At 46.3% G+C, this 26,693-nt stretch overlaps 9 non-coding genes and 1 pseudogene across 9 annotated transcripts; all 10 read left to right on the forward strand.

The window, feature by feature from the left end:
- The first annotated feature begins 1,879 nt into the window (after window positions 1–1,879).
- Window positions 1,880–2,070, forward strand: LOC130338931 (U2 spliceosomal RNA). The gene has a single exon (XR_008879389.1). It is a non-coding gene; the product is annotated as a U2 spliceosomal RNA (small nuclear RNA).
- Window positions 2,071–4,151: 2,081 nt separating this feature from the next.
- LOC130338933 (U2 spliceosomal RNA) lies at window positions 4,152–4,342 on the forward strand. The gene has a single exon (XR_008879391.1). It is a non-coding gene; the product is annotated as a U2 spliceosomal RNA (small nuclear RNA).
- A 2,096-nt stretch (window positions 4,343–6,438) lies between these two features.
- Window positions 6,439–6,630, forward strand: LOC130338954 (U2 spliceosomal RNA). The gene has a single exon (XR_008879410.1). It is a non-coding gene; the product is annotated as a U2 spliceosomal RNA (small nuclear RNA).
- A 2,077-nt stretch (window positions 6,631–8,707) lies between these two features.
- On the forward strand, window positions 8,708–8,898 carry LOC130338935 (U2 spliceosomal RNA). Its single transcript, XR_008879392.1, has one exon. It is a non-coding gene; the product is annotated as a U2 spliceosomal RNA (small nuclear RNA).
- A 2,094-nt stretch (window positions 8,899–10,992) lies between these two features.
- On the forward strand, window positions 10,993–11,183 carry LOC130338936 (U2 spliceosomal RNA). The gene has a single exon (XR_008879393.1). It is a non-coding gene; the product is annotated as a U2 spliceosomal RNA (small nuclear RNA).
- A 2,082-nt stretch (window positions 11,184–13,265) lies between these two features.
- Window positions 13,266–13,456, forward strand: LOC130338937 (U2 spliceosomal RNA). The gene has a single exon (XR_008879394.1). It is a non-coding gene; the product is annotated as a U2 spliceosomal RNA (small nuclear RNA).
- A 2,082-nt stretch (window positions 13,457–15,538) lies between these two features.
- Window positions 15,539–15,729, forward strand: LOC130338938 (U2 spliceosomal RNA). The gene has a single exon (XR_008879395.1). It is a non-coding gene; the product is annotated as a U2 spliceosomal RNA (small nuclear RNA).
- Window positions 15,730–17,815: 2,086 nt separating this feature from the next.
- Window positions 17,816–18,006, forward strand: LOC130338939 (U2 spliceosomal RNA). Its single transcript, XR_008879396.1, has one exon. It is a non-coding gene; the product is annotated as a U2 spliceosomal RNA (small nuclear RNA).
- A 2,086-nt stretch (window positions 18,007–20,092) lies between these two features.
- On the forward strand, window positions 20,093–20,283 carry LOC130338958 (U2 spliceosomal RNA). The gene has a single exon (XR_008879413.1). It is a non-coding gene; the product is annotated as a U2 spliceosomal RNA (small nuclear RNA).
- Window positions 20,284–22,362: 2,079 nt separating this feature from the next.
- On the forward strand, window positions 22,363–22,580 carry LOC130338975 (U2 spliceosomal RNA; annotated as a pseudogene).
- The last annotated feature ends 4,113 nt before the right edge of the window (window positions 22,581–26,693 follow it).

The raw sequence follows: 26,693 nt of genomic DNA on the forward strand, positions 1-26,693 counted from the left end.
AATTGGATCATTTGAGTAGCCAGCACACCTGTGCAGGTAGGGCATGACATGATAGGCAGCTGCCTTGATAGCGGGTGGGTGCTGAATGTTCCTAATTGACAAAATAAGATTAATGCTTATGAAGAAATATAAAATCTCATCCCTTCCCCAATATCGCGCCACACCCCTACCCCTTAATTCCCTGGTTGAACTTGATGGACATATGTCTTTTTTCGACCGTACTAACTATGTAACTATGTAACATAACATGGGGGGGGGGGGGGGGTCTCCTGGCTGTTCACACAGGTGTGTCATTGCTGTACATTGACCATGCATTGCTTCTGTGGTATTGCAAAGGCAAAGACAAATGCTTCCAGCCATCCATTGCACTCATGGATTGGTCATCAGCTGGCTGTCTATGTCCCGCATCAATATAGACCAAAGTACAGAGGGTTAGGCTATGCTATTGTGCACCTACCTGATGCATCAGAAGGTGCGAGGCCCTTGCTAAATTCTGTGCACAGACTTTGAGATCTATACTTTAGACTGTATCTAAACCTGCTCCAACATGGACTGACATTCTGGCCTACTTTCAGCCGATGCGACTTGTCTGTCGCTGAACAGTCGCTTTTTATGTATTCAGCACCTATGTATAATGTTGTAAAAATGCTCTAGAAGCTAAAGTCGCAGAAATGTCACACATATTTGGCCTGCAACTTTCTGTGCGACAAATTCAGACAGGAAAAATCAGTATAAATCCTTAGAAAATTATCCCCCAGTGTCTCCATCTGCTGGCGGTATTGAATAAGCATTGCTGCACTGATGGGGTATGCATTAGACGAAAAAAAAGAAGAAAAAGAAGAATAATACGCCCAGAAAAGAGGCGAAAAGGAGAAAAACGTAAAAAAACGTGAAAAAAAAGTAAGAGGAAGAGAAGGGAAAAAAAGGTGGAAATGGGTTTAAAAGTGATTTCGGCGGAGAATATATATATATATATATATATATATATATATATATATATATATACGCGCACACACACACATATATATAAACGTATTCTCCGTTGAGATATTGCAGCCGCTGCTGTGTCCAGGCCCAGGAGCCTTAGCACTGTGCTGTGATGTCACTCAATACCACTGACATCACTAGGTGTAAACAACATCTCTCCTTTGCTGTGTATGTGACTATGGAGCTGTTTGGTGATGTCGTCTATTATGGCCTTCATAGAAGCAACAGGAGATTGTTGCATCCATCTAGAACCCTCAGAACTACAGTGCTATGATGTCACTCACTTCCACAGGCCTTGCAGAGTGTAAACAACAACAACCCAGCTTTGTTGTGTATGTAACCATAGGGATTTGTGATGTCACCCTAGAACCTTCACAGCAGCGACAGCTTTATGAGGAGCATCAGCACTGCTCTGCCTGAGCAGAACCATCACCGCCATAGGTTGTCAAATAACCCGGATTTAACCCACACAGGTAAGTCCAATGGGGTGCAGGCATGTCCTCTATGCTTACAGCTTCCCGTGGGTGTTGGTTTGATACCGTTTGGGGACAGCCAAGGAGGCATCTGCAGGCAACAAAGGTAGGTGTGTGCTTGTGTGTGTGTTTCCTATGCAGATCCTAAGCCCAGTGTCACATGCAAGTAGGAGGAGTAAGAAGGGTTCCTGGCAAATCCGGGTTATGAATTGCATTTAAAAAGGCCCCGTGGGAGTGCAATGGGCCCCTGTCTTGCTGCTTAGCAATAATGGTATGGGTTTAGGTTCTGCTGTGTGTACTGGTGGTTGACTGCCCCCCAGCCCAGAGTGTGCATGGAAAATTGTCTGGCAGCCTCCCTGACAGCAAGCAGTGATAGTGCCCATGAAGGGGACCTTGTTGGGCCCGCCCCTTTCACGGTTATCGCTTCTCGGCCTTTTGGCTAAGATCAAGTGTAGTATCTGTTCTTATCAGTTTAATATCTGATACGTCCCCTATCTGGGGACCATATATTAAATGGATTTTTGAGAACGGGGGCCGATTTCGAAGCTTGCTTCCGTCGCCCTATGCATTGACCCGATATGGCAGTATCTTCGGGTACAGTGCACCACCCCCTTACAGGGTTAAAAAGAAAGATTCCTACTTTCATTGCTACCTGCTTGCTGGCTAGCCAGCTAGCCAGCCCTGTGGGCCTTGCTGCTGCAGCCAAAAAACAAAAGGTGGTGCTGCTGCTGCTGCTTCTGCTGCTTCTGCTTGTGTCTGGCCGCTGTTGGAGCGTCCAGGCACAGGACTTCTGCTGCTGCTGACTAAATGGCCTCCTTAATTGGATCATTTGAGTAGCCAGCACACCTGTGCAGGTAGGGCATGACATGATAGGCAGCTGCCTTGATAGCGGGTGGGTGCTGAATGTTCCTAATTGACAAAATAAGATTAATGCTTATGAAGAAATATAAAATCTCATCCCTTCCCCAATATCGCGCCACACCCCTACCCCTTAATTCCCTGGTTGAACTTGATGGACATATGTCTTTTTTCGACCGTGCTAACTATGTAACTATGTAACATAACATGGGGGGGGGGGGGGTCTCCTGGCTGTTCACACAGGTGTGTCATTGCTGTACATTGACCATGCATTGCTTCTGTGGTATTGCAAAGGCAAAGACAAATGCTTCCAGCCATCCATTGCACTAATGGATTGGTCATCAGCTGGCTGTCTATGTCCCGCATCAATATAGACCAAAGTACAGAGGGTTAGGCTATGCTATTGTGCACCTACCTGATGCATCAGAAGGTGCGAGGCCCTTGCTAAATTCTGTGCACAGACTTTGAGATCTATACTTTAGACTGTATCTAAACCTGCTCCAACATGGACTGACATTCTGGCCTACTTTCAGCCGATGCGACTTGTCTGTCGCTGAACAGTCGCTTTTTATGTATTCAGCACCTATGTATAATGTTGTAAAAATGCTCTAGAAGCTAAAGTCGCAGAAATGTCACACATATTTGGCCTGCAACTTTCTGTGCGACAAATTCAGACAGGAAAAATCAGTATAAATCCTTAGAAAATTATCCCCCAGTGTCTCCATCTGCTGGCGGTATTGAATAAGCATTGCTGCACTGATGGGGTATGCATTAGACGAAAAAAAAGAAGAAAAAGAAGAATAATACGCCCAGAAAAGAGGCGAAAAGGAGAAAAACGTAAAAAAACGTGAAAAAAAAGTAAGAGGAAGAGAAGGGAAAAAAAGGTGGAAATGGGTTTAAAAGTGATTTCGGCGGAGAAATATATATATATATATATATATATATATATATATATATATACGCGCACACACACACATATATATAAACGTATTCTCCGTTGAGATATTGCAGCCGCTGCTGTGTCCAGGCCCAGGAGCCTTAGCACTGTGCTGTGATGTCACTCAATACCACTGACATCACTAGGTGTAAACAACATCTCTCCTTTGCTGTGTATGTGACTATGGAGCTGTTTGGTGATGTCGTCTATTATGGCCTTCATAGAAGCAACAGGAGATTGTTGCATCCATCTAGAACCCTCAGAACTACAGTGCTATGATGTCACTCACTTCCACAGGCCTTGCAGAGTGTAAACAACAACAACCCAGCTTTGTTGTGTATGTAACCATAGGGATTTGTGATGTCACCTAGAACCTTCACAGCAGCGACAGCTTTATGAGGAGCATCAGCACTGCTCTGCCTGAGCAGAACCATCACCGCCATAGGTTGTCAAATAACCCGGATTTAACCCACACAGGTAAGTCCAATGGGGTGCAGGCATGTCCTCTATGCTTACAGCTTCCCGTGGGTGTTGGTTTGATACCGTTTGGGGACAGCCAAGGAGGCATCTGCAGGCAACAAAGGTAGGTGTGTGCTTGTGTGTGTGTTTCCTATGCAGATCCTAAGCCCAGTGTCACATGCAAGTAGGAGGAGTAAGAAGGGTTCCTGGCAAATCCGGGTTATGGATTGCATTTAAAAAGGCCCCGTGGGAGTGCAATGGGCCCCTGTCTTGCTGCTTAGCAATAATGGTATGGGTTTAGGTTCTGCTGTGTGTACTGGTGGTTGACTGCCCCCCAGCCCAGAGTGTGCATGGAAAATTGTCTGGCAGCCTCCCTGACAGCAAGCAGTGATAGTGCCCATGAAGGGGACCTTGTTGGGCCCGCCCCTTTCACGGTTATCGCTTCTCGGCCTTTTGGCTAAGATCAAGTGTAGTATCTGTTCTTATCAGTTTAATATCTGATACGTCCCCTATCTGGGGACCATATATTAAATGGATTTTTGAGAACGGGGGCCGATTTCGAAGCTTGCTTCCGTCGCCCTATGCATTGACCCGATATGGCAGTATCTTCGGGTACAGTGCACCACCCCCTTACAGGGTTAAAAAGAAAGATTCCTACTTTCATTGCTACCTGCTTGCTGGCTAGCCAGCTAGCCAGCCCTGTGGGCCTTGCTGCTGCAGCCAAAAAACAAAAGGTGGTGCTGCTGCTGCTGCTTCTGCTGCTTCTGCTTGTGTCTGGCCGCTGTTGGAGCGTCCAGGCACAGGACTTCTGCTGCTGCTGACTAAATGGCCTCCTTAATTGGATCATTTGAGTAGCCAGCACACCTGTGCAGGTAGGGCATGACATGATAGGCAGCTGCCTTGATAGCGGGTGGGTGCTGAATGTTCCTAATTGACAAAATAAGATTAATGCTTATGAAGAAATATAAAATCTCATCCCTTCCCCAATATCGCGCCACACCCCTACCCCTTAATTCCCTGGTTGAACTTGATGGACATATGTCTTTTTTCGACCGTACTAACTATGTAACTATGTAACATAACATGGGGGGGGGGGGGGGGGGGGGTCTCCTGGCTGTTCACACAGGTGTGTCATTGCTGTACATTGACCATGCATTGCTTCTGTGGTATTGCAAAGGCAAAGACAAATGCTTCCAGCCATCCATTGCACTAATGGATTGGTCATCAGCTGGCTGTCTATGTCCCGCATCAATATAGACCAAAGTACAGAGGGTTAGGCTATGCTATTGTGCACCTACCTGATGCATCAGAAGGTGCGAGGCCCTTGCTAAATTCTGTGCACAGACTTTGAGATCTATACTTTAGACTGTATCTAAACCTGCTCCAACATGGACTGACATTCTGGCCTACTTTCAGCCGATGCGACTTGTCTGTCGCTGAACAGTCGCTTTTTATGTATTCAGCACCTATGTATAATGTTGTAAAAATGCTCTAGAAGCTAAAGTCGCAGAAATGTCACACATATTTGGCCTGCAACTTTCTGTGCGACAAATTCAGACAGGAAAAATCAGTATAAATCCTTAGAAAATTATCCCCCAGTGTCTCCATCTGCTGGCGGTATTGAATAAGCATTGCTGCACTGATGGGGTATGCATTAGACGAAAAAAAAGAAGAAAAAGAAGAATAATACGCCCAGAAAAGAGGCGAAAAGGAGAAAAACGTAAAAAAACGTGAAAAAAAAGTAAGAGGAAGAGAAGGGAAAAAAAGGTGGAAATGGGTTTAAAAGTGATTTCGGCGGAGAAATATATATATATATATATATATATATATATATATATATATATATATATACGCGCACACACACACATATATATAAACGTATTCTCCGTTGAGATATTGCAGCCGCTGCTGTGTCCAGGCCCAGGAGCCTTAGCACTGTGCTGTGATGTCACTCAATACCACTGACATCACTAGGTGTAAACAACATCTCTCCTTTGCTGTGTATGTGACTATGGAGCTGTTTGGTGATGTCGTCTATTATGGCCTTCATAGAAGCAACAGGAGATTGTTGCATCCATCTAGAACCCTCAGAACTACAGTGCTATGATGTCACTGACTTCCACAGGCCTTGCAGAGTGTAAACAACAACAACCCAGCTTTGTTGTGTATGTAACCATAGGGATTTGTGATGTCACCTAGAACCTTCACAGCAGCGACAGCTTTATGAGGAGCATCAGCACTGCTCTGCCTGAGCAGAACCATCACCGCCATAGGTTGTCAAATAACCCGGATTTAACCCACACAGGTAAGTCCAATGGGGTGCAGGCATGTCCTCTATGCTTACAGCTTCCCGTGGGTGTTGGTTTGATACCGTTTGGGGACAGCCAAGGAGGCATCTGCAGGCAACAAAGGTAGGTGTGTGCTTGTGTGTGTGTTTCCTATGCAGATCCTAAGCCCAGTGTCACATGCAAGTAGGAGGAGTAAGAAGGGTTCCTGGCAAATCCGGGTTATGGATTGCATTTAAAAAGGCCCCGTGGGAGTGCAATGGGCCCCTGTCTTGCTGCTTAGCAATAATGGTATGGGTTTAGGTTCTGCTGTGTGTACTGGTGGTTGACTGCCCCCCAGCCCAGAGTGTGCATGGAAAATTGTCTGGCAGCCTCCCTGACAGCAAGCAGTGATAGTGCCCATGAAGGGGACCTTGTTGGGCCCGCCCCTTTCACGGTTATCGCTTCTCGGCCTTTTGGCTAAGATCAAGTGTAGTATCTGTTCTTATCAGTTTAATATCTGATACGTCCCCTATCTGGGGACCATATATTAAATGGATTTTTGAGAACGGGGGGCCGATTTCGAAGCTTGCTTCCGTCGCCCTATGCATTGACCCGATATGGCAGTATCTTCGGGTACAGTGCACCACCCCCTTACAGGGTTAAAAAGAAAGATTCCTACTTTCATTGCTACCTGCTTGCTGGCTAGCCAGCTAGCCAGCCCTGTGGGCCTTGCTGCTGCAGCCAAAAAACAAAAGGTGGTGCTGCTGCTGCTGCTTCTGCTGCTTCTGCTTGTGTCTGGCCGCTGTTGGAGCGTCCAGGCACAGGACTTCTGCTGCTGCTGACTAAATGGCCTCCTTAATTGGATCATTTGAGTAGCCAGCACACCTGTGCAGGTAGGGCATGACATGATAGGCAGCTGCCTTGATAGCGGGTGGTGCTGAATGTTCCTAATGACAAAATAAGATTAATGCTTATGAAGAAATATAAAATCTCATCCCTTCCCCAATATCGCGCCACACCCCTACCCCTTAATTCCCTGGTTGAACTTGATGGACATATGTCTTTTTTCGACCGTACTAACTATGTAACTATGTAACATAACATGGGGGGTCTCCTGGCTGTTCACACAGGTGTGTCATTGCTGTACATTGACCATGCATTGCTTCTGTGGTATTGCAAAGGCAAAGACAAATGCTTCCAGCCATCCATTGCACTAATGGATTGGTCATCAGCTGGCTGTCTATGTCCCGCATCAATATAGACCAAAGTACAGAGGGTTAGGCTATGCTATTGTGCACCTACCTGATGCATCAGAAGGTGCGAGGCCCTTGCTAAATTCTGTGCACAGACTTTGAGATCTATACTTTAGACTGTATCTAAACCTGCTCCAACATGGACTGACATTCTGGCCTACTTTCAGCCGATGCGACTTGTCTGTCGCTGAACAGTCGCTTTTTATGTATTCAGCACCTATGTATAATGTTGTAAAAATGCTCTAGAAGCTAAAGTCGCAGAAATGTCACACATATTTGGCCTGCAACTTTCTGTGCGACAAATTCAGACAGGAAAAATCAGTATAAATCCTTAGAAAATTATCCCCCAGTGTCTCCATCTGCTGGCGGTATTGAATAAGCATTGCTGCACTGATGGGGTATGCATTAGACGAAAAAAAAGAAGAAAAAGAAGAATAATACGCCCAGAAAAGAGGCGAAAAGGAGAAAAACGTAAAAAAACGTGAAAAAAAAGTAAGAGGAAGAGAAGGGAAAAAAAGGTGGAAATGGGTTTAAAAGTGATTTCGGCGGAGAAATATATATATATATATATATATATATATATATATATATATATATATACGCGCACACACACACATATATATAAACGTATTCTCCGTTGAGATATTGCAGCCGCTGCTGTGTCCAGGCCCAGGAGCCTTAGCACTGTGCTGTGATGTCACTCAATACCACTGACATCACTAGGTGTAAACAACATCTCTCCTTTGCTGTGTATGTGACTATGGAGCTGTTTGGTGATGTCGTCTATTATGGCCTTCATAGAAGCAACAGGAGATTGTTGCATCCATCTAGAACCCTCAGAACTACAGTGCTATGATGTCACTCACTTCCACAGGCCTTGCAGAGTGTAAACAACAACAACCCAGCTTTGTTGTGTATGTAACCATAGGGATTTGTGATGTCACCTAGAACCTTCACAGCAGCGACAGCTTTATGAGGAGCATCAGCACTGCTCTGCCTGAGCAGAACCATCACCGCCATAGGTTGTCAAATAACCCGGATTTAACCCACACAGGTAAGTCCAATGGGGTGCAGGCATGTCCTCTATGCTTACAGCTTCCCGTGGGTGTTGGTTTGATACCGTTTGGGGACAGCCAAGGAGGCATCTGCAGGCAACAAAGGTAGGTGTGTGCTTGTGTGTGTGTTTCCTATGCAGATCCTAAGCCAGTGTCACATGCAAGTAGGAGGAGTAAGAAGGGTTCCTGGCAAATCCGGGTTATGGATTGCATTTAAAAAGGCCCCGTGGGAGTGCAATGGGCCCCTGTCTTGCTGCTTAGCAATAATGGTATGGGTTTAGGTTCTGCTGTGTGTACTGGTGGTTGACTGCCCCCCAGCCCAGAGTGTGCATGGAAAATTGTCTGGCAGCCTCCCTGACAGCAAGCAGTGATAGTGCCCATGAAGGGGACCTTGTTGGGCCCCGCCCCTTTCACGGTTATCGCTTCTCGGCCTTTTGGCTAAGATCAAGTGTAGTATCTGTTCTTATCAGTTTAATATCTGATACGTCCCCTATCTGGGGACCATATATTAAATGGATTTTTGAGAACGGGGGCCGATTTCGAAGCTTGCTTCCGTCGCCCTATGCATTGACCCGATATGGCAGTATCTTCGGGTACAGTGCACCACCCCCTTACAGGGTTAAAAAGAAAGATTCCTACTTTCATTGCTACCTGCTTGCTGGCTAGCCAGCTAGCCAGCCCTGTGGGCCTTGCTGCTGCAGCCAAAAAACAAAAGGTGGTGCTGCTGCTGCTGCTTCTGCTGCTTCTGCTTGTGTCTGGCCGCTGTTGGAGCGTCCAGGCACAGGACTTCTGCTGCTGCTGACTAAATGGCCTCCTTAATTGGATCATTTGAGTAGCCAGCACACCTGTGCAGGTAGGGCATGACATGATAGGCAGCTGCCTTGATAGCGGGTGGGTGCTGAATGTTCCTAATTGACAAAATAAGATTAATGCTTATGAAGAAATATAAAATCTCATCCCTTCCCCAATATCGCGCCACACCCCTACCCCTTAATTCCCTGGTTGAACTTGATGGACATATGTCTTTTTTCGACCGTACTAACTATGTAACTATGTAACATAACATGGGGGGGGGGGGGGGGTCTCCTGGCTGTTCACACAGGTGTGTCATTGCTGTACATTGACCATGCATTGCTTCTGTGGTATTGCAAAGGCAAAGACAAATGCTTCCAGCCATCCATTGCACTAATGGATTGGTCATCAGCTGGCTGTCTATGTCCCGCATCAATATAGACCAAAGTACAGAGGGTTAGGCTATGCTATTGTGCACCTACCTGATGCATCAGAAGGTGCGAGGCCCTTGCTAAATTCTGTGCACCAGACTTTGAGATCTATACTTTAGACTGTATCTAAACCTGCTCCAACATGGACTGACATTCTGGCCTACTTTCAGCCGATGCGACTTGTCTGTCGCTGAACAGTCGCTTTTTATGTATTCAGCACCTATGTATAATGTTGTAAAAATGCTCTAGAAGCTAAAGTCGCAGAAATGTCACACATATTTGGCCTGCAACTTTCTGTGCGACAAATTCAGACAGGAAAAATCAGTATAAATCCTTAGAAAATTATCCCCCAGTGTCTCCATCTGCTGGCGGTATTGAATAAGCATTGCTGCACTGATGGGGTATGCATTAGACGAAAAAAAAGAAGAAAAAGAAGAATAATACGCCCAGAAAAGAGGCGAAAAGGAGAAAAACGTAAAAAAACGTGAAAAAAAAGTAAGAGGAAGAGAAGGGAAAAAAAGGTGGAAATGGGTTTAAAAGTGATTTCGGCGGAGAAATATATATATATATATATATATATATATATATATATATATATATATATATACGCGCACACACACACATATATATAAACGTATTCTCCGTTGAGATATTGCAGCCGCTGCTGTGTCCAGGCCCAGGAGCCTTAGCACTGTGCTGTGATGTCACTCAATACCACTGACATCACTAGGTGTAAACAACATCTCTCCTTTGCTGTGTATGTGACTATGGAGCTGTTTGGTGATGTCGTCTATTATGGCCTTCATAGAAGCAACAGGAGATTGTTGCATCCATCTAGAACCCTCAGAACTACAGTGCTATGATGTCACTCACTTCCACAGGCCTTGCAGAGTGTAAACAACAACAACCCAGCTTTGTTGTGTATGTAACCATAGGGATTTGTGATGTCACCTAGAACCTTCACAGCAGCGACTGCTTTATGAGGAGCATCAGCACTGCTCTGCCTGAGCAGAACCATCACCGCCATAGGTTGTCAAATAACCCGGATTTAACCCACACAGGTAAGTCCAATGGGGTGCAGGCATGTCCTCTATGCTTACAGCTTCCCGTGGGTGTTGGTTTGATACCGTTTGGGGACAGCCAAGGAGGCATCTGCAGGCAACAAAGGTAGGTGTGTGCTTGTGTGTGTGTTTCCTATGCAGATCCTAAGCCCAGTGTCACATGCAAGTAGGAGGAGTAAGAAGGGTTCCTGGCAAATCCGGGTTATGGATTGCATTTAAAAAGGCCCCGTGGGAGTGCAATGGGCCCCTGTCTTGCTGCTTAGCAATAATGGTATGGGTTTAGGTTCTGCTGTGTGTACTGGTGGTTGACTGCCCCCCAGCCCAGAGTGTGCATGGAAAATTGTCTGGCAGCCTCCCTGACAGCAAGCAGTGATAGTGCCCATGAAGGGGACCTTGTTGGGCCCGCCCCTTTCACGGTTATCGCTTCTCGGCCTTTTGGCTAAGATCAAGTGTAGTATCTGTTCTTATCAGTTTAATATCTGATACGTCCCCTATCTGGGGACCATATATTAAATGGATTTTTGAGAACGGGGGCCGATTTCGAAGCTTGCTTCCGTCGCCCTATGCATTGACCCGATATGGCAGTATCTTCGGGTACAGTGCACCACCCCCTTACAGGGTTAAAAAGAAAGATTCCTACTTTCATTGCTACCTGCTTGCTGGCTAGCCAGCTAGCCAGCCCTGTGGGCCTTGCTGCTGCAGCCAAAAAACAAAAGGTGGTGCTGCTGCTGCTGCTTCTGCTGCTTCTGCTTGTGTCTGGCCGCTGTTGGAGCGTCCAGGCACAGGACTTCTGCTGCTGCTGACTAAATGGCCTCCTTAATTGGATCATTTGAGTAGCCAGCACACCTGTGCAGGTAGGGCATGACATGATAGGCAGCTGCCTTGATAGCGGGTGGGTGCTGAATGTTCCTAATTGACAAAATAAGATTAATGCTTATGAAGAAATATAAAATCTCATCCCTTCCCCAATATCGCGCCACACCCCTACCCCTTAATTCCCTGGTTGAACTTGATGGACATATGTCTTTTTTCGACCGTACTAACTATGTAACTATGTAACATAACATGGGGGGGGGGGGGGGTCTCCTGGCTGTTCACACAGGTGTGTCATTGCTGTACATTGACCATGCATTGCTTCTGTGGTATTGCAAAGGCAAAGACAAATGCTTCCAGCCATCCATTGCACTAATGGATTGGTCATCAGCTGGCTGTCTATGTCCCGCATCAATATAGACCAAAGTACAGAGGGTTAGGCTATGCTATTGTGCACCTACCTGATGCATCAGAAGGTGCGAGGCCCTTGCTAAATTCTGTGCACAGACTTTGAGATCTATACTTTAGACTGTATCTAAACCTGCTCCAACATGGACTGACATTCTGGCCTACTTTCAGCCGATGCGACTTGTCTGTCGCTGAACAGTCGCTTTTTATGTATTCAGCACCTATGTATAATGTTGTAAAAATGCTCTAGAAGCTAAAGTCGCAGAAATGTCACACATATTTGGCCTGCAACTTTCTGTGCGACAAATTCAGACAGGAAAAATCAGTATAAATCCTTAGAAAATTATCCCCCAGTGTCTCCATCTGCTGGCGGTATTGAATAAGCATTGCTGCACTGATGGGGTATGCATTAGACGAAAAAAAAGAAGAAAAAGAAGAATAATACGCCCAGAAAAGAGGCGAAAAGGAGAAAAACGTAAAAAAACGTGAAAAAAAAGTAAGAGGAAGAGAAGGGAAAAAAAGGTGGAAATGGGTTTAAAAGTGATTTCGGCGGAGATATATATATATATATATATATATATATATATATATATATATACGCGCACACACACACATATATATAAACGTATTCTCCGTTGAGATATTGCAGCCGCTGCTGTGTCCAGGCCCAGGAGCCTTAGCACTGTGCTGTGATGTCACTCAATACCACTGACATCACTAGGTGTAAACAACATCTCTCCTTTGCTGTGTATGTGACTATGGAGCTGTTTGGTGATGTCGTCTATTATGGCCTTCATAGAAGCAACAGGAGATTGTTGCATCCATCTAGAACCCTCAGAACTACAGTGCTATGATGTCACTCACTTCCACAGGCCTTGCAGAGTGTAAACAACAACAACCCAGCTTTGTTGTGTATGTAACCATAGGGATTTGTGATGTCACCTAGAACCTTCACAGCAGCGACAGCTTTATGAGGAGCATCAGCACTGCTCTGCCTGAGCAGAACCATCACCGCCATAGGTTGTCAAATAACCCGGATTTAACCCACACAGGTAAGTCCAATGGGGTGCAGGCATGTCCTCTATGCTTACAGCTTCCCGTGGGTGTTGGTTTGATACCGTTTGGGGACAGCCAAGGAGGCATCTGCAGGCAACAAAGGTAGGTGTGTGCTTGTGTGTGTGTTTCCTATGCAGATCCTAAGCCCAGTGTCACATGCAAGTAGGAGGAGTAAGAAGGGTTCCTGGCAAATCCGGGTTATGGATTGCATTTAAAAAGGCCCCGTGGGAGTGCAATGGGCCCCTGTCTTGCTGCTTAGCAATAATGGTATGGGTTTAGGTTCTGCTGTGTGTACTGGTGGTTGACTGCCCCCCAGCCCAGAGTGTGCATGGAAAATTGTCTGGCAGCCTCCCTGACAGCAAGCAGTGATAGTGCCCATGAAGGGGACCTTGTTGGGCCCGCCCCTTTCACGGTTATCGCTTCTCGGCCTTTTGGCTAAGATCAAGTGTAGTATCTGTTCTTATCAGTTTAATATCTGATACGTCCCCTATCTGGGGACCATATATTAAATGGATTTTTGAGAACGGGGGCCGATTTCGAAGCTTGCTTCCGTCGCCCTATGCATTGACCCGATATGGCAGTATCTTCGGGTACAGTGCACCACCCCCTTACAGGGTTAAAAAGAAAGATTCCTACTTTCATTGCTACCTGCTTGCTGGCTAGCCAGCTAGCCAGCCCTGTGGGCCTTGCTGCTGCAGCCAAAAAACAAAAGGTGGTGCTGCTGCTGCTGCTTCTGCTGCTTCTGCTTGTGTCTGGCCGCTGTTGGAGCGTCCAGGCACAGGACTTCTGCTGCTGCTGACTAAATGGCCTCCTTAATTGGATCATTTGAGTAGCCAGCACACCTGTGCAGGTAGGGCATGACATGATAGGCAGCTGCCTTGATAGCGGGTGGGTGCTGAATGTTCCTAATTGACAAAATAAGATTAATGCTTATGAAGAAATATAAAATCTCATCCCTTCCCCAATATCGCGCCACACCCCTACCCCTTAATTCCCTGGTTGAACTTGATGGACATATGTCTTTTTTCGACCGTACTAACTATGTAACTATGTAACATAACATGGGGGGGGGGGTCTCCTGGCTGTTCACACAGGTTGTGTCATTGCTGTACATTGACCATGCATTGCTTCTGTGGTATTGCAAAGGCAAAGACAAATGCTTCCAGCCATCCATTGCACTAATGGATTGGTCATCAGCTGGCTGTCTATGTCCCGCATCAATATAGACCAAAGTACAGAGGGTTAGGCTATGCTATTGTGCACCTACCTGATGCATCAGAAGGTGCGAGGCCCTTGCTAAATTCTGTGCACAGACTTTGAGATCTATACTTTAGACTGTATCTAAACCTGCTCCAACATGGACTGACATTCTGGCCTACTTTCAGCCGATGCGACTTGTCTGTCGCTGAACAGTCGCTTTTTATGTATTCAGCACCTATGTATAATGTTGTAAAAATGCTCTAGAAGCTAAAGTCGCAGAAATGTCACACATATTTGGCCTGCAACTTTCTGTGCGACAAATTCAGACAGGAAAAATCAGTATAAATCCTTAGAAAATTATCCCCCAGTGTCTCCATCTGCTGGCGGTATTGAATAAGCATTGCTGCACTGATGGGGTATGCATTAGACGAAAAAAAAGAAGAAAAAGAAGAATAATACGCCCAGAAAAGAGGCGAAAAGGAGAAAAACGTAAAAAAACGTGAAAAAAAAGTAAGAGGAAGAGAAGGGAAAAAAAGGTGGAAATGGGTTTAAAAGTGATTTCGGCGGAGAATATATATATATATATATATATATATATATATATATATATATATACGCGCACACACACACATATATATAAACGTATTCTCCGTTGAGATATTGCAGCCGCTGCTGTGTCCAGGCCCAGGAGCCTTAGCACTGTGCTGTGATGTCACTCAATACCACTGACATCACTAGGTGTAAACAACATCTCTCCTTTGCTGTGTATGTGACTATGGAGCTGTTTGGTGATGTCGTCTATTATGGCCTTCATAGAAGCAACAGGAGATTGTTGCATCCATCTAGAACCCTCAGAACTACAGTGCTATGATGTCACTCACTTCCACAGGCCTTGCAGAGTGTAAACAACAACAACCCAGCTTTGTTGTGTATGTAACCATAGGGATTTGTGATGTCACCTAGAACCTTCACAGCAGCGACAGCTTTATGAGGAGCATCAGCACTGCTCTGCCTGAGCAGAACCATCACCGCCATAGGTTGTCAAATAACCCGGATTTAACCCACACAGGTAAGTCCAATGGGGTGCAGGCATGTCCTCTATGCTTACAGCTTCCCGTGGGTGTTGGTTTGATACCGTTTGGGGACAGCCAAGGAGGCATCTGCAGGCAACAAAGGTAGGTGTGTGCTTGTGTGTGTGTTTCCTATGCAGATCCTAAGCCCAGTGTCACATGCAAGTAGGAGGAGTAAGAAGGGTTCCTGGCAAATCCGGGTTATGGATTGCATTTAAAAAGGCCCCGTGGGAGTGCAATGGGCCCCTGTCTTGCTGCTTAGCAATAATGGTATGGGTTTAGGTTCTGCTGTGTGTACTGGTGGTTGACTGCCCCCCAGCCCAGAGTGTGCATGGAAAATTGTCTGGCAGCCTCCCTGACAGCAAGCAGTGATAGTGCCCATGAAGGGGACCTTGTTGGGCCCGCCCCTTTCACGGTTATCGCTTCTCGGCCTTTTGGCTAAGATCAAGTGTAGTATCTGTTCTTATCAGTTTAATATCTGATACGTCCCCTATCTGGGGACCATATATTAAATGGATTTTTGAGAACGGGGGCCGATTTCGAAGCTTGCTTCCGTCGCCCTATGCATTGACCCGATATGGCAGTATCTTCGGGTACAGTGCACCACCCCCTTACAGGGTTAAAAAGAAAGATTCCTACTTTCATTGCTACCTGCTTGCTGGCTAGCCAGCTAGCCAGCCCTGTGGGCTGCTGCTGCTGCTGCAGCCAAAAAACAAAAGGTGGTGCTGCTGCTGCTGCTTCTGCTGCTTCTGCTTGTGTCTGGCCGCTGTTGGAGCGTCCAGGCACAGGACTTCTGCTGCTGCTGACTAAATGGCCTCCTTAATTGGATCATTTGAGTAGCCAGCACACCTGTGCAGGTAGGGCATGACATGATAGGCAGCTGCCTTGATAGCGGGTGGGTGCTGAATGTTCCTAATTGACAAAATAAGATTAATGCTTATGAAGAAATATAAAATCTCATCCCTTCCCCAATATCGCGCCACACCCCTACCCCTTAATTCCCTGGTTGAACTTGATGGACATATGTCTTTTTTCGACCGTACTAACTATGTAACTATGTAACATAACATGGGGGGGGGGGTCTCCTGGCTGTTCACACAGGTGTGTCATTGCTGTACATTGACCATGCATTGCTTCTGTGGTATTGCAAAGGCAAAGACAAATGCTTCCAGCCATCCATTGCACTAATGGATTGGTCATCAGCTGGCTGTCTATGTCCCGCATCAATATAGACCAAAGTACAGAGGGTTAGGCTATGCTATTGTGCACCTACCTGATGCATCAGAAGGTGCGAGGCCCTTGCTAAATTCTGTGCACAGACTTTGAGATCTATACTTTAGACTGTATCTAAACCTGCTCCAACATGGACTGACATTCTGGCCTACTTTCAGCCGATGCGACTTGTCTGTCGCTGAACAGTCGCTTTTTATGTATTCAGCACCTATGTATAATGTTGTAAAAATGCTCTAGAAGCTAAAGTCGCAGAAATGTCACACATATTTGGCCTGCAACTTTCTGTGCGACAAATTCAGACAGGAAAAATCAGTATAAATCCTTAGAAAATTATCCCCCAGTGTCTCCATCTGCTGGCGGTATTGAATAAGCATTGCTGCACTGATGGGGTATGCATTAGACGAAAAAAAAGAAGAAAAAGAAGAATAATACGCCCAGAAAAGAGGCGAAAAGGAGAAAAACGTAAAAAAACGTGAAAAAAAAGTAAGAGGAAGAGAAGGGAAAAAAAGGTGGAAATGGGTTTAAAAGTGATTTCGGCGGAGAAATATATATATATATATATATATATATATATATATATATATATATACGCGCACACACACACATATATATAAACGTATTCTCCGTTGAGATATTGCAGCCGCTGCTGTGTCCAGGCCCAGGAGCCTTAGCACTGTGCTGTGATGTCACTCAATACCACTGACATCACTAGGTGTAAACAACATCTCTCCTTTGCTGTGTATGTGACTATGGAGCTGTTTGGTGATGTCGTCTATTATGGCCTTCATAGAAGCAACAGGAGATTGTTGCATCCATCTAGAACCCTCAGAACTACAGTGCTATGATGTCACTCACTTCCACAGGCCTTGCAGAGTGTAAACAACAACAACCCAGCTTTGTTGTGTATGTAACCATAGGGATTTGTGATGTCACCTAGAACCTTCACAGCAGCGACAGCTTTATGAGGAGCATCAGCACTGCTCTGCCTGAGCAGAACCATCACCGCCATAGGTTGTCAAATAACCCGGATTTAACCCACACAGGTAAGTCCAATGGGGTGCAGGCATGTCCTCTATGCTTACAGCTTCCCGTGGGTGTTGGTTTGATACCGTTTGGGGACAGCCAAGGAGGCATCTGCAGGCAACAAAGGTAGGTGTGTGCTTGTGTGTGTGTTTCCTATGCAGATCCTAAGCCCAGTGTCACATGCAAGTAGGAGGAGTAAGAAGGGTTCCTGGCAAATCCGGGTTATGGATTGCATTTAAAAAGGCCCCGTGGGAGTGCAATGGGCCCCTGTCTTGCTGCTTAGCAATAATGGTATGGGTTTAGGTTCTGCTGTGTGTACTGGTGGTTGACTGCCCCCCAGCCCAGAGTGTGCATGGAAAATTGTCTGGCAGCCTCCCTGACAGCAAGCAGTGATAGTGCCCATGAAGGGGACCTTGTTGGGCCCGCCCCTTTCACGGTTATCGCTTCTCGGCCTTTTGGCTAAGATCAAGTGTAGTATCTGTTCTTATCAGTTTAATATCTGATACGTCCCCTATCTGGGGACCATATATTAAATGGATTTTTGAGAACGGGGGCCGATTTCGAAGCTTGCTTCCGTCGCCCTATGCATTGACCCGATATGGCAGTATCTTCGGGTACAGTGCACCACCCCCTTACAGGGTTAAAAAGAAAGATTCCTACTTTCATTGCTACCTGCTTGCTGGCTAGCCAGCTAGCCAGCCCTGTGGGCCTTGCTGCTGCTGCTGCAGCCAAAAAACAAAAGGTGGTGCTGCTGCTGCTTCTGCTTCTGCTGCTTCTGCTTGTGTCTGGCCGCTGTTGGAGCGTCCAGGCACAGGACTTCTGCTGCTGCTGACTAAATGGCCTCCTTAATTGGATCATTTGAGTAGCCAGCACACCTGTGCAGGTAGGGCATGACATGATAGGCAGCTGCCTTGATAGCGGGTGGGTGCTGAATGTTCCTAATTGACAAAATAAGATTAATGCTTATGAAGAAATATAAAATCTCATCCCTTCCCCAATATCGCGCCACACCCCTACCCCTTAATTCCCTGGTTGAACTTGATGGACATATGTCTTTTTTCGACCGTACTAACTATGTAACTATGTAACATAACATGGGGGGGGGGTCTCCTGGCTGTTCACACAGGTGTGTCATTGCTGTACATTGACCATGCATTGCTTCTGTGGTATTGCAAAGGCAAAGACAAATGCTTCCAGCCATCCATTGCACTAATGGATTGGTCATCAGCTGGCTGTCTATGTCCCGCATCAATATAGACCAAAGTACAGAGGGTTAGGCTATGCTATTGTGCACCTACCTGATGCATCAGAAGGTGCGAGGCCCTTGCTAAATTCTGTGCACAGACTTTGAGATCTATACTTTAGACTGTATCTAAACCTGCTCCAACATGGACTGACATTCTGGCCTACTTTCAGCCGATGCGACTTGTCTGTCGCTGAACAGTCGCTTTTTATGTATTCAGCACCTATGTATAATGTTGTAAAAATGCTCTAGAAGCTAAAGTCGCAGAAATGTCACACATATTTGGCCTGCAACTTTCTGTGCGACAAATTCAGACAGGAAAAATCAGTATAAATCCTTAGAAAATTATCCCCCAGTGTCTCCATCTGCTGGCGGTATTGAATAAGCATTGCTGCACTGATGGGGTATGCATTAGACGAAAAAAAAGAAGAAAAAGAAGAATAATACGCCCAGAAAAGAGGCGAAAAGGAGAAAAACGTAAAAAAACGTGAAAACGTGAAAAAAAAGTAAGAGGAAGAGAAGGGAAAAAAAGGTGGAAATGGGTTTAAAAGTGATTTCGGCGGAGAAATATATATATATATATATATATATATATATATACGCGCACACACACACATATATATAAACGTATTCTCCGTTGAGATATTGCAGCCGCTGCTGTGTCCAGGCCCAGGAGCCTTAGCACTGTGCTGTGATGTCACTCAATACCACTGACATCACTAGGTGTAAACAACATCTCTCCTTTGCTGTGTATGTGACTATGGAGCTGTTTGGTGATGTCGTCTATTATGGCCTTCATAGAAGCAACAGGAGATTGTTGCATCCATCTAGAACCCTCAGAACTACAGTGCTATGATGTCACTCACTTCCACAGGCCTTGCAGAGTGTAAACAACAACAACCCAGCTTTGTTGTGTATGTAACCATAGGGATTTGTGATGTCACCTAGAACCTTCACAGCAGCGACAGCTTTATGAGGAGCATCAGCACTGCTCTGCCTGAGCAGAACCATCACCGCCATAGGTTGTCAAATAACCCGGATTTAACCCACACAGGTAAGTCCAATGGGGTGCAGGCATGTCCTCTATGCTTACAGCTTCCCGTGGGTGTTGGTTTGATACCGTTTGGGGACAGCCAAGGAGGCATCTGCAGGCAACAAAGGTAGGTGTGTGCTTGTGTGTGTGTTTCCTATGCAGATCCTAAGCCCAGTGTCACATGCAAGTAGGAGGAGTAAGAAGGGTTCCTGGCAAATCCGGGTTATGGATTGCATTTAAAAAGGCCCCGTGGGAGTGCAATGGGCCCCTGTCTTGCTGCTTAGCAATAATGGTATGGGTTTAGGTTCTGCTGTGTGTACTGGTGGTTGACTGCCCCCCAGCCCAGAGTGTGCATGGAAAATTGTCTGGCAGCCTCCCTGACAGCAAGCAGTGATAGTGCCCATGAAGGGGACCTTGTTGGGCCCGCCCCTTTCACGGTTATCGCTTCTCGGCCTTTTGGCTAAGATCAAGTGTAGTATCTGTTCTTATCAGTTTAATATCTGATACGTCCCCTATCTGGGGACCATATATTAAATGGATTTTTGAGAACGGGGGCCGATTTCGAAGCTTGCTTCCGTCGCCCTATTCATTGACCCGATATGGCAGTATCTTCGGGTACAGTGCACCACCCCCTTACAGGGTTAAAAAGAAAGATTCCTACTTTCATTGCTACCTGCTTGCTGGCTAGCCAGCTAGCCAGCCCTGTGGGCCTTGCTGCTGCAGCCAAAAAACAAAAGGTGGTGCTGCTGCTGCTGCTTCTGCTGCTTCTGCTTGTGTCTGGCCGCTGTTGGAGCGTCCAGGCACAGGACTTCTGCTGCTGCTGACTAAATGGCCTCCTTAATTGGATTATTTGAGTAGCCAGCACACCTGTGCAGGTAGGGCATGACATGATAGGCAGCTGCCTTGATAGCGGGTGGGTGCTGAATGTTCCTAATTGACAAAATAAGATTAATGCTTATGAAGAAATATAAAATCTCATCCCTTCCCCAATATCGCGCCACACCCCTACCCCTTAATTCCCTGGTTGAACTTGATGGACATATGTCTTTTTTCGACCGTACTAACTATGTAACTATGTAACATAACATGGGGGGGGGGGGGTCTCCTGGCTGTTCACACAGGTGTGTCATTGCTGTACATTGACCATGCATTGCTTCTGTGGTATTGCAAAGGCAAAGACAAATGCTTCCAGCCATCCATTGCACTAATGGATTGGTCATCAGCTGGCTGTCTATGTCCCGCATCAATATAGACCAAAGTACAGAGGGTTAGGCTATGCTATTGTGCACCTACCTGATGCATCAGAAGGTGCGAGGCCCTTGCTAAATTCTGTGCACAGACTTTGAGATCTATACTTTAGACTGTATCTAAACCTGCTCCAACATGGACTGACATTCTGGCCTACTTTCAGCCGATGCGACTTGTCTGTCGCTGAACAGTCGCTTTTTATGTATTCAGCACCTATGTATAATGTTGTAAAAATGCTCTAGAAGCTAAAGTCGCAGAAATGTCACACATATTTGGCCTGCAACTTTCTGTGCGACAAATTCAGACAGGAAAAATCAGTATAAATCCTTAGAAAATTATCCCCCAGTGTCTCCATCTGCTGGCGGTATTGAATAAGCATTGCTGCACTGATGGGGTATGCATTAGACGAAAAAAAAGAAGAAAAAGAAGAATAATACGCCCAGAAAAGAGGCGAAAAGGAGAAAAACGTAAAAAAACGTGAAAAAAAAGTAAGAGGAAGAGAAGGGAAAAAAAGGTGGAAATGGGTTTAAAAGTGATTTCGGCGGAGAATATATATATATATATATATATATATATATATATATATATACGCGCACACACACACATATATATAAACGTATTCTCCGTTGAGATATTGCAGCCGCTGCTGTGTCCAGGCCCAGGAGCCTTAGCACTGTGCTGTGATGTCACTCAATACCACTGACATCACTAGGTGTAAACAACATCTCTCCTTTGCTGTGTATGTGACTATGGAGCTGTTTGGTGATGTCGTCTATTATGGCCTTCATAGAAGCAACAGGAGATTGTTGCATCCATCTAGAACCCTCAGAACTACAGTGCTATGATGTCACTCACTTCCACAGGCCTTGCAGAGTGTAAACAACAACAACCCAGCTTTGTTGTGTATGTAACCATAGGGATTTGTGATGTCACCTAGAACCTTCACAGCAGCGACAGCTTTATGAGGAGCATCAGCACTGCTCTGCCTGAGCAGAACCATCACCGCCATAGGTTGTCAAATAACCCGGATTTAACCCACACAGGTAAGTCCAATGGGGTGCAGGCATGTCCTCTATGCTTACAGCTTCCCGTGGGTGTTGGTTTGATACCGTTTGGGGACAGCCAAGGAGGCATCTGCAGGCAACAAAGGTAGGTGTGTGCTTGTGTGTGTGTTTCCTATGCAGATCCTAAGCCCAGTGTCACATGCAAGTAGGAGGAGTAAGAAGGGTTCCTGGCAAATCCGGGTTATGGATTGCATTTAAAAAGGCCCCGTGGGAGTGCAATGGGCCCCTGTCTTGCTGCTTAGCAATAATGGTATGGGTTTAGGTTCTGCTGTGTGTACTGGTGGTTGACTGCCCCCCAGCCCAGAGTGTGCATGGAAAATTGTCTGGCAGCCTCCCTGACAGCAAGCAGTGATAGTGCCCATGAAGGGGACCTTGTTGGGCCCGCCCCTTTCACGGTTATCGCTTCTCGGCCTTTTGGCTAAGATCAAGTGTAGTATCTGCATTTGGTCTGGTCGGAAGGTGTCTGTGGTACCCCGCTTCTCGGCCTTGGGGGATTGTCTCTCCTTACGGAGGGACTTCACCCCCTTGCTGCTATTGGGGAGCGGGCTTAGTCCACGGACAACGGGTTGCGATCCCCCTGTCTCTGGGACCTTGTGTCTCAGAAGGCATTTTCGGTACGTTGAGCGTTACCTGTAGCTTCGGAAGCACCTAGGGTACCCCCGACCTCTGCCTTGGGTAAGGGTTCCGCTTTTATAGCGGGATTCCGAGCCCCTGCTGCTATTGGGGAAGGGGCTTAGTCCCTGGGTGTGGAAGATGCCGTTCTCCTGGGCTTTCCCCTCTGGGGAAATGTCGATGCGAAATACCATCCGCATAGAGGTGTCGGAGAGCCATCGTCAGTTGAAGAACCTCCGCTTCATTGCGGAGGTGATTCTTCTCGACTACTTCCGCCTCAACAGGGAGGACATCCTGTGTCTAAATGACCAGGAAAGCCGTGGCCTGTATACCGTCACCTTCACGGCCACGGCGTGTTGCGATAACATCTATGCAACCTTGTCTGGTGCGGACCAGAGGGACGATCGACTCGACGGTCTTTCGTTCCAGTTCCTCTATGGTGAGGAACATATACCGTTGGTGGTGGCTATGCACAGCCCTCATGTGACCACGGAGGATATAGCCACTTTTCTTCGGCGATACTGCGAAGAGGTGCGATTCGCAAACAAAATCTTGAACTCCGTGCGGTTCTGGAACGGCAAGAGGAAGTTCTGGGTCAAGCTCCGTAAGGATCCCGGTGGTATTGGGGGTCTTTGCCATCCGCCCCCAAATTTTGCCATCGGGAGAGTTCGGGGCTTCCTGTTCTATCCTCAAATGCCTATGTATTGCCGAAATTGCTTGAGGTTTGGCCACACCCAGGAGACCTGCGGCGCGGAGCGTGTGATTCGCTGCAATAGGTGTGGCCAAGAAGGTCACATAGCCTCAAGATGTAGCCATACGATAAGGTGCAACCTCTGCGGAGAGGAAAATCACGATTTTAATTCCTGTCCCCATAAAGCAAAAACTACGATGGGTGGGTCAAGGCTGGGCCCACCCAAAGAGGGGACAGGACAAAAGACGTCCTTTTTTAAGATGCCCAAACCCCAGATGGCAGGTACTGATGGGTCCAGGCCCAAGACCTCTGGTGCTCCATCGGGGGGCCCACCGGTGGTAGTGCTAGGGGGAGGCCATGGGGATTCCACGAAGCCCGGGCGGGTGATCGAGTTTACTGCCCGGGAAATTGAAAGACGTCGATCGACTTCCTACCTGGCTCAAGAGCCCGCCGAAACTTCTGAAGGGGGCTCACCTGTGGCGGGTGGCAGCCGACGGGCCTCGGTGGGGGCAAAAGTGGACCCAAAATTGCAGCATAAGCCAGGTACTGGCTTGGCCCAGGGTCGCCCTGCTCCGGACGAAGAGGCCCCGGTGAAAGCCCGCCGGAAGGGGAGCCAGGTGGCCAGGTCTGAGCCCGGTCCTGTTACTCCGCCTATACAGGACAGGGCCAAGAAGACAAGTGGCGCCAAACCAGGGTTTGCTGCCCCGCCAGCAGTGGACCCGGTGGGTAAAACTGGCCATCGTCGATCGATGGGGAAGTTGGAGCAACAGTCCTCAGCAACGCTTGCTGGGGAACAAGCGATGAAAACTTCCCAAGGTAGCGGCAAAGGTTCCGGAAAAGAGGCCTCACAGGCCCCTGTGCAGCAGTTCCAGTCGTCAAATTATGAAAGAAGACGCAGATCCATCAGCCGGGGGCCAGAGATTACATCGAGTGAGAGCAACACAGAGGATATGGACAGCAGTGTGACATTTAAAAGACAAAGAGAAGAAGAAGAGGAAGACATTCAAAGGAAAGCGGCGTGCCGTAGTTCGGACGAGAGCGAGCTCAGGGTCGGGGCATCATCGATCTCAAGCTCCGACCCTCAGAACATCAAGGAGCTGATGACCCCGCAGGCGGGGGATGACGGTACGCAGCTTATTATTGACTTTGATTCTCCAAGCACGGACTCTCCATAAACTATGCCTATCCCTGTAAAAATTGCCTCACTCAATGTGAGGTCCTTAAAGAGCCCTGATCGCAGGGCTGCTTTATTTTCTTATCTAGAGACATGTGACTTTGACCTTTGCCTGCTACAAGAATGTGGAATCCCTAGTAAAATGGACTATAAAGACTTAAAAGAAGACTGGAAGCTGGGCCCATCCATATGGTCCGGTGCAAATGACTGTCGTTCTGTGGGTGTTGGGCTGCTCTGCCGAGGCCAGTCCTTTTCTATTCATACAGTAACTGAGATTGTGCCTGGCAGAGCTCTTTTAATTCATCTATATTTTAATGGACTTTTAATTCGTGTTTTAAATGTGTATGCCCCTCCTGATAAACAGGAGCGGGCAGAACTATTTGAAATTTTACCACTGTTTTGTGTTGGGTCTTCCCCCCTGCTGGTGGGAGGTGATTTTAACTGCATACGTGATGGGGAACACCGGCAGGGTGGGGATATTAATCGTAAAGACCGCACTTCTTACCTGCTTAAAAATTTTATTGATGATTTTAATTTGAAAGATTGCTGGAAGGATCTCTTGCCGGAGGACCCAGGCGCCACATGGTCCAATGGAAGAGTGAGCTCCAGAATCGATTTTATTTTTTCCTCTAGAGCTTTTAAACCCCTGAAATGCACGCTCGAGCAGAATATCTTCTCTGATCATAAGCTCCTCTTGGTGGGCCTGGAGCTAGAGGGGGAGCAAAAAGCAAAAAGGGGCCTCTGGAGATTAAACACCACACTCCTAGAGGACCCTGAGATAAAAGAGGAGTTTGTGCGGACCTACCAATGCTGGCAATCACAAAGAAAACCCCACGAGCCTATGCTGCACTGGTGGGAGGGCACCAAATCTAAAATCAGATTTTTTTTTATCAAAGCAGGTAAGAAGAAGGCAAAAATGGAAAAACAGTGGTTTTATGTTCTTAACATGCGTTTAAATGTACTTTTTAAATTGAAAGAAGCTGGTATGGATGTAGAAAATGATATTTTAAACCTTAAAACTGAAATAAAACATGCCATAGAAAAGAAAGGGAAACAAATCATTTTTAACTCACATGTGCAGCACCTGGAGGAGGGCGAGAAATGTTCCCGTTTCTTTTTTAAAAAAGTGATGAATAGGAGGGATATCATCCAAAACCTTGAGGGTGAATCCACTCCAAAAGGCATGTTAGATGCAGTTTTTAACTTCTACCAGCTTCTTTTTAATAAGAAAGATCTTAATCCATCCTTTTTAGAACATGTTCTTAATTCCCTTGATTTTAAGCTAGATGTTTTAGACCAGGAGGTTTTATCCCGTGATCTTAACTTAGATGAACTTTTATTTGTTTTTAAAAGTTTTTCTAGTGGGAAGGCCCCTGGGGAAGATGGTTTACCCATCGAATTTTATTTAGCTTTTTGGGATATTTTAAAGGATGATATGGTTTTATTGTATAAAGAAACTTTTATTGTTAATGAACTTCCCCCTTCCTGGAGGAGGGGGATTGTATCATTACTTTTTAAAAAGGGTGAAAAGGATATGCTAAAAAATTGGCGCCCCATCACACTTTTAAATGTTGATTATAAAGTTTTAGCCAAGTTATTAGCTGTCCGTTTTAAACCTTTTATTCATAAATTAATTCACCCAAATCAGGTTTGTGGGGTACCTGGAAGGTCTATAGCTGAATCCCTAAATATTTTAAGAGATGTTTTATGGTATTTTAAGGATAGAAATCAAACTGTAGCAATTTTATCCTTAGACTTTGAAAAAGCCTTTGATAGGGTCTCCCATGAATACCTGTTTTTAGTTCTTAAAAAGATGGCAGTGCCTGAAACGATTTTAAGCCGAATCATGCTTTTATACCGATCCTGTTTTAGTCAAGTCTCTGTTAATGGCTTTTTAACCAGCGGTGTTCCTCTTTTATCAGGTGTCAAACAGGGCTGCCCCCTGTCCCCACTCCTTTTTATTTGCGCAATCGAACCACTGATGGCCCTCCTCAGAAAAGACCGGGTAGTAAGAGGCGTACCGATACCTGGTGGAGGAGGGACCCATCTAAAGGTGTTGGGGTACATGGATGATGTCACCATACTGTGCCCGGACTCTCCATCCATGAGGGGGGCATTGAGGAACACCAGCTATTTCTGCGGGGTCTCTGGTTTTAAGCTAAACACAGATAAATGTGACTGTTTTTATATTGGCTCCTGGGATTCATCCATCACCCCAGGAGTCACAATGCAACAGGATCAAATTAAAGTTT

Source organism: Hyla sarda, unplaced genomic scaffold (genome assembly GCF_029499605.1).
Source record: "Hyla sarda isolate aHylSar1 unplaced genomic scaffold, aHylSar1.hap1 scaffold_534, whole genome shotgun sequence".
NCBI classification, from domain to species: Eukaryota; Metazoa; Chordata; class Amphibia; order Anura; family Hylidae; genus Hyla; species Hyla sarda.